The 14,374-nt window shown below is 41.2% G+C and overlaps 1 pseudogene; it reads right to left on the bottom strand.

Annotated features, from left to right (window-relative positions):
- Positions 5,921-6,448, bottom strand: LOC100336374 (beta-galactoside alpha-2,6-sialyltransferase 1 pseudogene; annotated as a pseudogene).

Here is a 14,374-nt window from a genome sequence, read left to right on the forward strand (position 1 = left end):
CATTAGCCTCTATGAAGATCATTTCAAAAGAGGAATTTAAAAAGATATGAATTAGCACAGCTTCATTAGAATAATTGTATAGCCATGCTGGATACTTTGAATGAGACATACTACTCATTTGGAAATATTCATTAGCCATATAAAATTTTTTTTTGTTAAAAAATACATTATACAGTTGATCATTGATCAATGCAGAAGGTTGAGACACCAACCCTGCACAGAGTGGAAAATCCGACTATAACTTTACAGTGGACCCTCCTTAGCCTGAGTTCCACATTGTTTAGATTCAACCAACCAGACAGTGTAGTACTGCAGCACATTATTTAGTGGAACAAAAAAAAAAAAAAAAAACTCATGTAGAGTGGCTTCCCTGGTGCTCAGACAATACAGAATCTGCCTAAAATGCAGGAGACCTGGGTTCAATCCCTGGGTTGGGAAGATCCCTTGGAGGAGGGCACAGCAACCCAGTCCAGTGCTCTTGCCTGGAGAATCCCCATGGACAGAGGAGCTTGGCGGGCTACAGTCCTTGGGGTTTGCAAAGAGTCGGAAATGACTGAGAGAGTAAGCACAGCACCTAATACATACAGTGCAGAGTGGATCCATGCAGTTCACATCTGTGTTGCTCAAGAGTCAGCTATACATATTCAGCTAGACTCTCTGCTCTTATGTTCTTCTAAACATTTTGGCAAGAGACACAGTAAGTCCTCTACATATGAATCTTCAAGTTGTGAACTCTCAAGGATGTGAACATGCATCTCTTTCCAGCAAGGAACCAGAACCTGTGTTATCAACATCAGGCATGAGTGAAATTGGAGCTTGCCCTCCACTCCCACTGCTGATGATGCTTCAGCTCTACCATTTCGCATCTCCTCTCCCTCCTCCAATCAATAACTCTTCTTGCCTGTTCACTTGATGTCAGTCCCTGTATGCCAACTATTACAAGGTATTACTGTACTTTTCATGGCACTAAACTATAGGATTAAAAATGTTTTATTTTTCATGTTTGTTTTTTGTTTATTATAAAACTATTACAGTATACTACTACTATATAGCCAATTGTGTTAGTTGGGTATCTAGGCTAACTTCATTGAACTTAAAAACAAATTGGACTTACAAACATACTCTCGGAACAAAACTTATTCATACAGAGGGCTCTTACTGTATTTAACTTCTGGCTATAGCTTTTCTCCTGTCAAACAAGTCTCAGGATAATTTTCTCCTTACCAATTTTCTCTGCAGAAATCCTTTCTGCCTAGGCTCTTGCTGATGACGGGGATTAGGAATAGAACAGATGTCTCAGAAGTAGGCACAGGAGCTTAGGAGATGTTAGTTGGACTCTTTTTCATCTCAGAACAATGGGTTGCTGGTAGATGAAGCTACCGGTTGAGGAGATAGGAGTTTACTATATTGTTTTGGACATTTGTTACAAGGGGAAAATAAGGAGACATTTTGGGGGGTGAAATAGTGAACCTGGGGCAATGTCAATAGTTTCTGAAAGGGAGAAGTGATGTTTGCAACTTTTTCTTGTCTTCTTTGTTGTTGTATCAGGAATGGCACGTCAATTATAGATGGCAGGATCTGGCAAAATGTTTGTATTTGAGCCTGAAATTCATGGACAGGAATAATTAGTGACTTTGTTCATGTTGGGAAGATTTATTCAAATTGGTAAATATTTAACAACTAATGGGCTTCCCTTGTAGCTCAGTTGGTAAAGAATCCGCCTATAATGCAGGAGACCTGGGTTTGATTCCTGGGTTGGGAAGATCCATGGCAACCTGCTCCAGTATTCTTGCCTGGAGAATCCCATGGACTGTAGCCTGCCAGGCTCCTTTGTCCATGGGGTCTCAAGAGTTGGTCACGACTTAGCGACTAAACCACCTAGCAACAATAATAACTTAGCAGGCTATTGACTCTGGGCACAGAACCAGAAACTTAGGCACAAGAGAACTCTATCAAGATTAACTTAGCTAATTTAGCAGAAGCAAACAAAGCTAAAAATATAAATCTGTTCAGAGCGAGATGCCAGTGAGAAGCAAATCAACTCTTGGGTTAAAGACAAGACACGAAACTGATTATATGATATGATCACAAGGTTGGTTGACATGCATGCTCCCACACACATAGGTATGAGCACACATACAAACTCACACAGCTCATAAACGTTCTCACTCACACACATGCAGAGACAGTGCTGAAACAAACACATCAGAATGTAAATTCTGGTCACTTCCTCTGAGTGATTGGATTATGAGGGATTTTATTTTGTTTTTACTTTATTTTTCCATTTTCCTTGCCAAACTTTCTCATTCGATCTCTTCAAACCCAGCTCGGCTACCAGAGAACCCTAATCCTTCTACAGCCCGGTTCAGTCAGGTCCCTAGCTGTCCAGCTCTCCATCTTATTCCCTGGGCCCTGAAGCCTTTAGCTGCGTCTCTTGTTTATTCTTCATCCCCGGGTCCAAGTTCACAGGGTTAGACTGTTCTTTACCTTACATTCCAGAGAATAATTTCCATTATCTGGAACTCAGGCAGTTTTAAAACATTGTCACAAAGCTTTTTAACACTAATCCTGCTGAGTGGTGGGGTCTATGTCCTCTCCACTTGAATCCAGGCAGTCTTGTGAGGGACTGATTCAACCAACCCAATGTGGTGGGAGTGATACTCCGTGATTTGTGAAACTGTGCCATGAAAGGCATTGCAGCTTCTAGTTTGTTTTCTGGAATCCTAGCCCTGAGTCCCTGTGCCAAGCCTGACCACCTGCCATGTTGTGAGAGCCTCAGAGCCATGGAAACACCATGCATAGGTGCTAAGCTCAGCAAAGAAAGTAAATGAGCCCTTAGCTGATTCCAGCTCTGTAGGGTTCCTCCCAGTCTTCAAATCTTTCCAGCTGGGGTCCAGACATGGAGAAGCAGAGTCAAGCTGTTTATACTGTGCTGTCTGAATTCTTGACAGGAGAATCTTTGAGCTTAATGAAATGGCTGTTTTAAAGTGCCCTGCCAAATTTGAGGGTGATCTGTTACATAGCAATAGCAGCTAAAACAGGAAACTTGAACCCAATTTGAGTCAGATTTCTGACAAAGAGCTGAAATCAGATTTTTTTGTTTGTTTTTTATGGCTCAGGAGCCAAACACAAGCATTTTCCTCAGGTTGATATAATGCTTTTCCCAAGTGATTCATCAAACCAAGGAGCCTGAATGAGAAACTCTGCCTCCTATTACACAGATGCCCAAGGACACCCTAGGAAAAGCTAGAGATGCCTCAGAATATGTTACATACTTTCCTTAATAAGGAAATACCCTTAATAAGTCATTCCTTTCTTGGTGAAACTTTTGCATCCTTGGAAGTTTAAGACTCATTTTCTTTGCTTTCCAAGTTCTATATATCTCATTTCCTAAAAAGCATGCATTCTCTTGCCTCTTGGCCTTCCATTTTGGATTTAGCTGAAGATTTTCACCTTTGAAAATTTTGTTCAGGTTTGACCTAAGGTCACATACACCTCTAATGTCAGAGATCAGAAGAGGAAATGAGGTAAAAGTAAAGACCAAGAATAGAAATTGAAAATGCAGAAGGCTTTCCCTGGTGACACAGTGGATAAGAATCCACCTGCCAGTGCAGGGGACGCAGGTTTGATCCCTGGTCCAGGAGGATTCCACACACTGTGGAGCAACTAAGCCCGTGTGCCCCAGCTACTGAAGTCTGCATGCCTAGAGCCCACGCTTGGCAACAAGAGAAGCCACCACTATGAGAAGCCTATGCACTTCAACGAAGAGTAACCCCTGCTCATCTCAACTAGAGGGAAGCCTCTGCAGCAGTGAAGACCCATCACAGCCAAAAATAAAATAAATAATACATAAAATGTAAAGAAAATACAGAAGAAATTTAGAAACTAAAGGAATGTCAAAAGAATGATAATTCTTGGTTATTTACAGTGTGTCAGTGTGCTCCATGTTTTATTTTATTTCAACATAACAGCAGTCTTAGTGATGAAGTTATTTTTATTATTCCCATAGTAAATGTATGTACAGATTTTCCCCAGGGTGCCAGGGGCGATAGTCATATCCAAGAATCTGATATGAGATCCTGCCATTTTAACCACAAGACCATACAGATGACAATAGCCAAAACTATTTTCATAATAATACTAAATTTTTCACTCATTATCTAAAGAGTATGCCAGGGGGCGGGGGGAGGTTTCCACTATATAATGGAAACAGCTGCATAACTCAAACGACCAATGTATTTCAAATTTCCAATGCACAATATTATAATATCATATATGGATCAAAGACTCACTCAAAGTGAAAACAGACAAGTGGATTTTAATATAATGGGTGCCAAAAGTCCACTGACATGGTTTCAAATTTCACTTTGCAGCTAATTTTTCAGAAACTACTACTTTTCAAATTTTGATATGGCATCAAAGAGGAATATGAAAAGCCAATTACAATAATCTTGTTTTTTTAGACTATGCATTTGTGTGAGACTAGATATCCTCCATATAATTCAACCAAAATGCAAAAACATTACTACAAGTTGAATGCAGAAAAAGTTATGAGAACCTACCTGTTTTCTATTAAGTCACATATTAAAAACACTTACCATTCTTGGTACTAAACTTTTTGCTATGGAAAATATAGTTTTTTTTTTCATAAAATATGATATTGATGTTACATGTAATGAGTTTTTCATTGTTACTTTAAAATGAACAAATAAATATTATTTAAAAAGTCTTTTTTAATTTTGCATGTGGTAAACATCAGTGAATAAATAACCAAAAGGTCTTTGGGAGCTGCCTTAGGCAATTTGAGCTTCTACAACAAACTATATTGGACTGAGAGGCTTACATAGTAAATATTTATTCTCTTAGTTTTGAAGGCTTAATCCAAGATTAAGGTGTCAAGAAAATCCATGTTTGGTAAGCACCTCAGCCTCATTTGCAAATAGCTACCTTTTTCCTCTATCCTCACATGGTAGAGGATCAGAGAAGTCTTTTAAAATGGGCACTAATCAAACTTTCCTGGGCTTCCAGGTGGAAGAATCACCTGCCAATGCAGGAGACACAGGAGGCAGGGGTTCAATCCCTGGATTGTGGAAGATCCCCTGGAGGAAGGCACGGCAACCCACTCCAGTATTCTTTTTATTTTGTAAATGAAATATTTTAATATTTAAAATATTTAAATATTATTGAAATTTTTTAAAATCTTCCTTTCACTCTAGTATTCTTGTCTGGAGAATCCCATGGACAGAGGAGCCTGGAGGGCTGCAGTCTATAGGGTCACAAAGAGTCAGGCATGACTGAGCATGCAAACACACAATCAGACTTTCCTGGTGGTCCAATGGTTGGGAGTCCACCTGCTAATGCAGGGCACATGGGTTCAATCCCTAGTCCAGGAATATCCCACATGCCTCCAGGCAACTAACCTGCATGCCACAACTAATGAATCCCAAGCTCTAGAGCCTGTGCTGCATGTCAAGAGAAAACACTGCCATGAGAAGCCCATGCACTACAACTAGAGAAAGCCTGGGTACAGCAATGAAAACTCAGCGCAGCCAACAAATAAATTAAAATAAATAAAAAATGCTGCTGCTAAGTCTCTTCAGTCGTGTCTGACTCTGTGCAACCCCATAGATGGCAGCCCACCAGGCTCCCGCGTCCCTGGGATTCTCCAGGCAAGAACACTGGAGTAGGTTGCCATTTCCTTCTCCAATGCATGAAAGTGAAAGGTGAAAGTGAAGTCACTCAGTCGTGTCAGACTCTTAGTGCAGCCTTCCAGGCTCCTCCGTCCATGGGATTTTCCAGGCAGGAGTACTGGAGTGGGTTGCCATCGCCTTCTCCATGAGGATAGAGACTGTACCTTTTTTCCTGTTTCCCTGGTTCGCAATAACAACATCATTCTGGTGGGGAAAGCAGACCAGTTTTGGCAGCCCTGGTGGGAAAGGTGGATCTTGCATTTACCTGGGTTGGGGGCGGGAGGACCCTCTCTGGAGGGAATGCTAAACGGGTATACATGAGTGAGACAGGAGGCTCTGGGTTCACACACCCCTGTGACAACAGGGCAGGCTGGGCTGGGGGCTCTGCCCTTGAGTTTTTGAATCCCCAGGGCTCTTGCTGCCTGAAGTGTGGGCTGTGATTTTTCAGGAACACAGTCTTCCTTCCCAGGCTGGGGTGACCAGAAGACCGGCTGTAAAATCCTGATGGGAAAGGGTGAGGGGGCCTGGCTGGGGAGCTTATGCTCTGCAGTGAATTGTCCAGAAGCCAGGCAGTGTGGCTTTTCCAAGCAGGTAGATGTCCTTGTCCGTGCCAAGGTTGAGGTGCTTCACCATGTTCTTCTCAAACAGGAGTGGGTGGTAGGAGCCCATTGTGCAGGCACTGTCAAAATACCTCTGATAGTAGTAGCACACATCAGTCTTGTGCTTGGATGGGAGGAACTCGTAAATATCCATCTGGTAAAAGGACACTAATATGATCACGGAGGTTCCATCCTCATGACTTCATCTAAACCTAATTACCTACCAAAGGCACCACCTCCAAATGCTATGACATTAGTAGTTAAGGCTTTGGCATATCGATAAATTAACTTTGGGGAGACAAACACTCAGTCCTTCCAGATATTTAATAATTTTAAGGGTGAAAGTTGTTTCTAAAATTAAAAAAAAAATGATAATCTCTGGTCCAGACATTGCTGTTTATATGGTGTCAAAGAAGTAAGCCTTTTGATTTTATTATAATGGAATCTGCAGTGTATAAAAGTGCTTTAGGAATGTGCAAAGAGAGGTTGCAGGTATGGGAGAGAAGACCTTTGATGGGGTGCAGTACGTGAGTTGAAGTGACTCATCCCAGAACACAGGTGGAGGGTCCTTCCTGGGAGGATCAATGATGGCAATGAATGAAGGTACATCTTTGGGGCAATGGGAATAGGGAGAGAAGGTAGTTCAAAAATCTTTAAATTGGTGACTTCCACTTTTCTGTTAAGCATAAGACAAAGGATTCTTTTGAGATTCCAATTGCGAGTTGAATCTTCAGGAAAAAATTAAAGAACACTACAAACCTTTATGGGAATGAACGAGAAAATTCCCTGGGAGCATGTAGTCTTATGTTGGCAAATGATTAAAGATAAAGTTTTGAATTCCTGAAACTTTCTATGGAAAACCTTCATCAGTGTTTCTTTTTCCTTTTAGGAAAGTCACTATTCATAGTCTTCTTGCATGTCCTACTATAGATTAAAAGCAATGTGGTTGTTTCAAATTTAGTTGGTAGTTTAAAAGGGTAGCGCAAGAGTTATACTATTCATAAGGTTGAAAATTCACACGATCAGAAATCTCTTCCTGGAACTAGCATCTAAAGTTCCTTGAAACAGAATTCCATTGATATAATTTTAAAACTATGTGGTGAGTTCTACCCTGTTTCTGTCACAACCCAAGATGACATGTCTGTTTCCCGAGCAATTATCTGAAAGTATATAAAAATGCTATATCAGCTTATTCATATTTAAGAATGATGAAAAATGTTTTCATGGAAGAAGTTGGTTTGGAGTTAGAGGTTGCAAGGTAGATGGAAGGCTTTGATGTAACTCTGGGCCTGCCATGCATCAATGGGCTGGGCAGTGAGAGAAGGTAATTTCTGGGGACAAGTTAGTGGAGAAGCAGAAGATCTCAAGGCACAAAAAGTGACCTTGTACATTATTATGGAATCATCTTACATGTTACAATCAGCTACTTTCCTTTAAGAGGGGCTACATGTTTTCTTGCTGAACTGCACAAGAGATTAGTGACACTATCAGTCATGTCAAATTGTATCTGCTGAGCCTTGTGATGATCCAGGGAAATGTAAAATCTGTCTCTCGTGTTCAATCTCAATGCTTTCACTCTGTCATGGGACAAAAAACTTTCTTCAAGTAATGCATCAAAAAGCCACACAGATTTTTTTTTTTTTTAATCTCATATAGAGCTTTCAGTTATTTATTTATTTGTTTACCTCACCATGCAGCATGCAGGATCTTAGTTGCCAGAACAGGGATAGAACCTGTGTCTCCTGCAGTGGAAGAGCAGCTGGATCACCAGGGAAGTCCCTAGATTTCTCTTATAACAGACATATGATGTTCTCAGCAACAATTGATGAGAAAAGCACAGTATTAACTTGGATTGTCTTGCTGGTGCTAAGGGTCAAAGTCTAAGTCTTCACCTTATCCTTTGAAGCTTTGTGTTGTGTCCTCTGACAGTAAGATCTCCTCTCCCCAACTCCATTCTCCTTCTCTAGTCCATTTCCTCTCACACACTCTTTTTTTTTTTTTTTAGTAAAATAACTTTTATTTTTAAGGTGAACAATAGTAATTTGTAATATTGTTGTAAAACACTTTGCTTAGCCATCATTTGAGGGATATTTGGCTGTTTCCAGCTTGGGGCTCTTACAAATAAATCTGCCATGAACACTCATATACAGATTTTTGTGTAGATGTAAGTTTCTATCTTTCTGGGATAAATACCCAGGAGTACAATTGGTAGGTCATATTAAGGTGTATGTTTAGTTTTTAAAACAAACTGCCAAACTGTTTCCCAGAATGTTTGGACCACATTATATTTCCACCAGACGCATATGATAGATAGTTTTATTTGTATTTATATGCTCACTACTTTTCAGTTCCCCTCGTTTTAGTTCAGTTGTTCTAGTAAGTATGTTGTGTTCTCTTACCATGGTCTGAATTTGAATTTCCTTAATGGTTAGTGATGTTGAACATGTACTCATTTTTAAAAGCTAAACAACTGTATTAAAAAGAAAACAATTTGGTAAGTGGTCCTCAAAGTGTCGTCCCTGAACCAGCAGCAAAGCATCACTTGGGAACGTGCTCGAAATTCAAATCATCAGGCTCCACCTCTGATCTACTGATCAGAAACTCTAGGGAGGGAATTCCCTGGTGGTCCAGCAGTTATGGGGCTTCCCAGGTGGCACCAGTGGTAAAGAACCCGCCTTCCAATGCAGGAGATGTAAGAGACATGGGTTCAATCCCTGGGTCGGGAAGATCCCCTGGAGCAGGGCATGGCAACCCACTCCAGTATTCTTGCCCGGAGAAGCCCATGGGCAGAGCAGCCTGGTGGGCTATGGTCTGTGGGGTCGAAAAGAGTTGGACACGGTTGAAGGGGCTCAGCATGCACACCAGAGGTTAGGATTCAGTGCTTTCACTACTGAGGGTCCAGGGTTCAATCCCTTGTTGGGGAACCAAGATCCCTCAAGCTCAGACAGCGATCACCAAAGAGTTGACCCCCCAGTAGGTCCACGTTGGCTACAAATCAGCATTCTCACAATTGCCTCCTCAGGTGAAATAATTTGTTGTAATGATTCATAGAAGTTAGCAAACACTCATGCTCACCAATGTGCTTCAATGCGGGGCTGCACGAGAGCGGCAGGTGAGAGAGAAAGGCAAGGTGAGCCTCGGCATTAGAAGCCAAAAAAATCACCTCATGGCCAGAGGCTGGACAGGAATCCCATGATGATCCTCCCAGTGCTGATCTGGGCTTTCTCTCAGGCAGACAGATGAGATCCACCTCTCACACACTCTTTACTCATTACTGGTCAGCAATTTGTGTTGGCTCCCCTGCTTGTGATCCTCAAATCCTCAGAGAAGACTTTCCTCAGCTCCTTTTTCATCTAGTGAAATTCCACTCACTATTTAGGTCTTTGTTTAAATATTTTCTCATAGAAATCTTGCCTGGCTAAATTAGTTTCCCATGGTCACTCAATTCCAAGCACTTGGTGCTTTCCTTTTTCATGACCCTCAGCATGGGCTTCCCTGGTGGCTCAGATGGTAAAGAATCTGCCTGCAGTGCAGGAGACCTAGGTTTGATCCCTGGGTTGGGAGGATAAGCAGGAGAAGGGGATGGCTATCCACTCCAACATTCTTGCCTGAGGATTCCATGGGCAGAGGAGCCTGGCAAACTACAATCCATGGTGTTGGAGACTACTGAGCAATTAACACTTTCACTTTCATCATGCCTGTAATTTCTTTTTCCACCTCTGTCCTCTCTGATAGATTGGAAGTTCCAGGAGGACTCTGGGAATACTTCTGTTGAGTTCAACACACCCTAGCCCCATCACTCAGGATGTCCACCAAGTTCAAAACTTCACAAATGAATTAAAACATTTGCCAACTAATAAAGCGTCAAAATAATTTTCATTAAAGGGGTTCTTATCTAGACCCTTTGAACCTCATCTATTGATTTCAAATACCATTAGTACACTTTATTTCTTCAAGGGGAAGTATTAATAAAACCAGGGTAGCTGAATTGGAACAGATATGTTTCTATTGACAGAGAAAACAAGCACACTTTATCTTTGAAAACTTCTTTAAAACATTTCTCTCAAGATCACCTCATTCCTTTAGATCAAGTTCAAGTTGTATTGAAATATTACTATAATTGCATGCACGCTCAGTCATTTCAGTCATGTCTGACTCTATGCAACCCTAGGGACTGTAGCCTGCCAGGCTCCTCTTTCCACGGGTTTCTCCAGGCAAGAATACTGGAGTGGGCTGCCATGCCCTCCATCAAGGAATTGCTCCAATCAAACCTATGTCTCTTATGTCTCCTGCACTGGTTGGCAGGTCTTTACCACTAGCACCAACTGAGAAGCACATTAATATAATTACATATTGTCAAATGCACAAATATTACATGGAATCAAATAAACAATCTATGTAAACAGTTTAAGAAACAGAACATTTCCATCATATGGAAAAGTCTTTTATCTTGCTTTTCAGTTGATTCTCTTCCTATCCCTCACTTAGCCAACAAAGTTCCATAAAGTCAAAGCTATGGTTTTTCCAGTAGTCATGTATGGATGTGAGAGTTGAGTGCCAAAGGACTGATGCTTTCAAACTGTGGTCCTGGAGAAAACTTTTGAGAGTCCCTTGGACAGCAAGGATATCAAACCAGTGAATCCTAAAGGAAATCAACCCTGACTATTTATTGGAAAAACTGATGCTGAAACTGAAGCTCTAAGTTTGGGCCACCTGATGTGAGGAGCAGACACATTAAGGAAAGACCTTGATGCTGGGAAAGATAGTAGGCAGGAGGAGAAGGGGATGACAGAGGATGGGATGGTTCGATGGCATCATTGACTCAATGGACCTGAGTTTGAGCAAACTCTAGGAGACGGTGAAGGACAGGGAAGCCTGGTGTCCATGGGGTTGCAGAGTCAGACACGACTGAGCTACTGAACAGAGACAACCCTCCTACCCTAGCAACAGCTACTGTTCTGATTTCTACAGCCAGAAACACAAAAAAAGTAGCAACTAATACAGGTGACCACATGAATGAATCTCAAAAATATTATGTAGAGTGAAAGAAGCCAGACACAAAGAACACACAGTATGATTCCTTTTCTGTGGATAACCAGATTTTAAAATGCTTTCTCCAGCATAACTCTGACTGCCATCATGTACTGATAAGGATCAGCTCTGCACTAAGACACAGAGCAGGTCCTGACCCTCAGGCTTTGAAGGCAGGCACACAGGAAACATTTTACAATACGAGAAAGTTAATTCAAAAATTCCTCCTTCAAACACTTTCTATTCTTTCAAATTTCATCCAACACGTTGTACTTATTTCTTGAAGTTTCTAGCCCCATGAATGTGGCAAATTATATTGTATGTATAATGATTGTTAAAGGCACAGCAAGACCTACTTACCTATACAATAGAAAAGCAAGCACATGATTAAATAAATTCCCATGTTAGTTATTCAGTCATGTCTGACCCTTTGTGATCCCATGGGCCATAGCTAGCCAGGCTCCTCTATCCATGAAATTCTCCAGGAAAGAATATTAGAGTGGGTTGCCATTCCCCTCTCCAGGGGATCTTCCTGACCCTGGGATTGAACCTGTGTCTCCTGCATCGCAGGTGGATTCTTTACCATCTGAGCCACCAGGGAAGCCGAAATTTCCATGGCCCCAAATTAAACTTTACACACCTTTTTAAAAACTGGGGTATAATTGCTTTACAACATTTTGTTACTTTCTGCTGTAGTGTCAGCTCTATGTATACATATACTCCCCTCCCTCCTGAAACCTGCCCCCGCCAGTCCCATCACTCTAGGTCGTCACAGAGCAGCAGGTTTACCTCCTTGCGCTATAACACAGCTTCCCGCTAGCTATCTATTTCACACATGGTCATGTATATATGTCAACGCTATGCACCCAATTCATCCCACTCATTCTTTCCCCCTCTGTGTCCACAAGTCCTAAACTTTACATATTTAGTCCCTCAAAACATATACAACTTTTGTCTTTAAAAAATTCCACAATTCTATACCGTGGAGAAACAGCAATATTATATGGTAAACAGTTGATATGAAAATGAAGGTCTTCTAAGGAAATCATCATGACATCAGGAAAGTTATTAATAAAACACAGTCGAGATGAACAGATTTTACGAAGTACTGGCATACGTTTTACTGAAATCAGAAAGAAGTTTTATGAACCAGGTATAGTTTGTAAAGTTGCCCATAATTTGTCTCTTGTTTTTCCATTGACTTGAATTACCAAATGGGAGACATACTCCTATATAAAATATTTTTGGAATTTCCCTGTTGGTTTGGTAGTTAAGAATCCACCTCCCAATGCAAGAAACATGGGTTCAACTCCTGGTTGGGGAACTAATATCCCTCGTGCCACAAGCAAATAAGCCTGTTTCTCCACAGCCAGAGAGAAGCCACATGCCAGGGTCACAACTAAGACCCGACATAGCCAAACACAAATACAACGTTTTCCACTCTCATTAACATATTCTTTCAATCCTAATAAAATGTCACATTTGTTTTGTGTTTTTAATTTTTAAGTGCCAGTTTTGTGATAAATTCCAAGTTTCACAATAAGTCACAGTAAGTCAAACTATAATATTGTAAACTAACATTTTTTCCAATCCCAAAGAAGGGTAATGCCAAAGAATGTTCAAATTACTGCACATTTACACTCATTTCACATGCTGCTGCTGCTGCTGCTAAGTCACTTCAGTCGTGTCTGACTCTGTGCGACCCCATAGACAGCAGCCCACCAGGCTCCCCGGTCCCTGGGATTCTCCAGGCAAGAACGCTGGAGTGGGTTGCCATTTCCTTCTCCAGTGTATGAAAGTGAAAAGTGAAAGTGAAGTAGCTCAGTCGTGTCCAACTCTCAGCAACCCCATGGACTGCAGCCTTCCAGCTTCCTCTGTCCATGGAATTTTCCAGACAAGAGTACTAAGTAATGCTAAAAATTCTCCAAGCTTGATGTCAACAGTATGTGAACCAAGAACTTCCACATGTTAAATCTGGATTTAGAACAGGCAAAGGAACCAGAGAACAAATTGACAACGTAAGTTGGATCATAGAAAAAGCAAGAGAATTCCAGAAAAAGCATCTACTTTTGCTTCATTGATTACACTAAAGCATTTGTCTGTGTGGATCACAACAAACTGTGTAAAATTCTTAAAGAGATGAGAATACCAGACCACCTTACCTGCCTCCTGATAGACCTGTATGCAGGTCAAGAAGCAACGGGAAATGGAACAGCAGACTGGTTCCGAACTGGGAAAGTAGTACTTCAAGGCTGTATATTGTCACCCTGCTTATTTAACTTATATGGAGAGTACATCATGTGAAATGCCAAGCTGGATAAAGCACAAGCTGGAATCAAGATTGCCTAGAGAAATATCAATAGCCTCAGATATGTAGATGACACCACCCTAATGGCAGAAAATGAAGAGGAACTAAAGAGCTTCTTGATGAAGGTGAAAGAGAGAATGAAAACTCTGGCTTAAAACTCAACATTCAAAAAACTAAGATCATGGCATTCAGTCCCATCACTTCATGGGAAATAGATGGGGAAACAATGAAATTAGTGACAGACTTTACTTTCTTGCACTCCAAAATCACTGCAGATGGTGACTGCAGCCATGAAATTAAAAAACACTTCCTCCTTGGACAAAAAGCCATGACCAACCTAGACAGCATATTAAAATGCAGAGATGTTACTTTCCCAACAGAAGTCCATCTAGTCAAAGCTATAGTTTTTCCAATAGTCATGTATGGATGTGGGACTTGGACCATAAAGAAGGCTGAGTGCTGAAGAAATAACACTTTTGAACTCTGTTGTTGGAGAAGACTCTTGAGAGTCCCTTGGACAGCAAGGAGATCAAATCAGCAAATCCTAAAGGAAATCAACCTTTGAATATTCACTGGAAGGACTGATGCTAAAGCTGAAGCTCCAATGCTTTGGCCACTTGATGTGAAGAGCCAACTCATTAGAAAAGACCCTGATGTTGGGGCAGATTGAAGGCAGGAGGAGAAGGGGACAACAGAGGATGAGATGGTTGGATGGCATCACCGACTCAATGGACTTGAGTTTGAGC

Source organism: Bos taurus, chromosome 1, assembly GCF_002263795.3.
Source record: "Bos taurus isolate L1 Dominette 01449 registration number 42190680 breed Hereford chromosome 1, ARS-UCD2.0, whole genome shotgun sequence".
In the NCBI taxonomy this organism is placed as follows: Eukaryota; Metazoa; Chordata; class Mammalia; order Artiodactyla; family Bovidae; genus Bos; species Bos taurus.